Below are 1,844 nucleotides of genomic sequence, written 5' to 3'. Positions count from 1 at the left end.
TGGATAGCACGCTGTATAAATAAAATGCAGATTGGCCAGTAGCCAAGCAGGAAGTATAGGAGAGAGGAGAATTCTGGGAAGTGGAAGGCTGCCAGCTGCCACCATGAATACCAACATGTAAGATACTGGTAAGCCACGAACCATGTGGCAACTTATAGATGAATAGAAATGGGTTAATTTAAGATAGAAGAACCAGATAGTAAAAAGCCTGAGCCATTAGGCCAAACAGTTTAAGTAATATAAGTCTCTGTGTGTTTGATTGGGTCCGAGCGGCTGCGGGGCTGGCGGGTGAGAGAGCTTTGTCCTGATGTATATATGTATATATGTATATATGAATTTCATATATAATATATATGAAATCATTCTCTCTCTCCTTCCTCACCACACACTACTCACTGCTTCTGGTTCAGCTGCCTCAATCTCACGCTGCCATGCCTTCCCAGCCATGGAGTTAGTACACCCCAACCTGTAAAGACAACACAATCCCTTCTTTTCTCAAGTGTCTTTCCCAAGTCCTTTGTCACAGCAGTGAGGAACATCGACAAGCCAAGTGGTGGTGGCGGCGGCGGCGGCGGCGGCGGCGGCGGCACCACATGTCTTTAATACAGAGGTTCTCAACCTATGGGTCGTGACCCCCTTGGTTGCATATTGGATATTTACATTATGATTCATAACAGTAGCAAAATTACAGCTATGGAGTAGCAACAAAAATAGTTTTTTGGTTGTGGGGTTGCCACAGCATGAGGAACTGTACTAAAGGTTCACAGCATTAGGAAGGTTGAGAACCACTGCTTTAATCCCAGCACTTTGGAGGCAGAGGCAGGGAGATCTCTGTGACTTAGAGGCCAGCCTGGTCTACAGAGTGAATTCCAGGACAGCCCAGGGCTACACAGAGAAACCCTGTCTCTAAAAACCAAGAAAAAGAAAGAAAGGAAGGAAGGAAGGAAGGAAGGAAGGAAGGAAGGAAGGAAGGAAGAAAAAGCAAAGTTAACTAATGCAATAAGCTCACCCTTCATTTCAGGGTAACATGTAAATCATTAAACTAGAAAGGAGGGGCAGACAAGATGGCTCAGCGGATAAAGGCTTTTGCTAACAAACCTGAACACCTGAGTTAAATCCTGAAAGCCATGCGATAGGAGAGAGCCAAGTCCTGCAAGTTTTCCTCTGATCTATACACACACACACACACACACACACACACACACACACACACACACACACTCTGTGGGATACACACATGATACATATATGTACACAAAGTAAATAGATAAAATGTGATTGAAAGAATTTTTAACCTAGAAAGGAGATTTTCTAGTTTGATACACTCTTTTGACAACTAGAGAAACTGAGGTAAATAAAAAAAGAAAGCAAATGACTGACCTCCATCAGCCAGCAAGAAAAGTGAGCCAAGCTGCAGGCCCCAGGCTCCAAGCTCAGCGTCCACTCACTGGCTCCACATCATCGGCTGGGATAACCACAGGACAGTCTCTGCAGCATCCCACCCGAATAAGTGTCTCCTAGTATCCCAAAGAACATTTGTCATGAATTATGGGGTCATACACCGAGGGCTAGTGTAACAGGGAAAAGCAGGAGAGAATGTTTCCTATGTAAAGTTGAGCCACAGGGCTGCTGCTGCCAACTCTGCACGCCTTTCTGGAGACTAAACATTTTCACGGTTCCTTTGGCCCAAGAGCTATTTTCTTGTTGAAAAAGTGGGGGAAATTCCCCATACAGATGGTAAGAAAAATAACTTCAGCTGGGCTAATCCAAAGACAAAGGCTTTTTCTGAAACAAGACCTACAGAGGGGGGGGAGGGGGGAGGGGGGAGGGGGGAGAACAGCCGT

This window comes from Onychomys torridus, chromosome 7 (genome assembly GCF_903995425.1).
Source record: "Onychomys torridus chromosome 7, mOncTor1.1, whole genome shotgun sequence".
Classification (NCBI taxonomy): Eukaryota; Metazoa; Chordata; class Mammalia; order Rodentia; family Cricetidae; genus Onychomys; species Onychomys torridus.
This window is presented reverse-complemented; position numbering follows the sequence as displayed.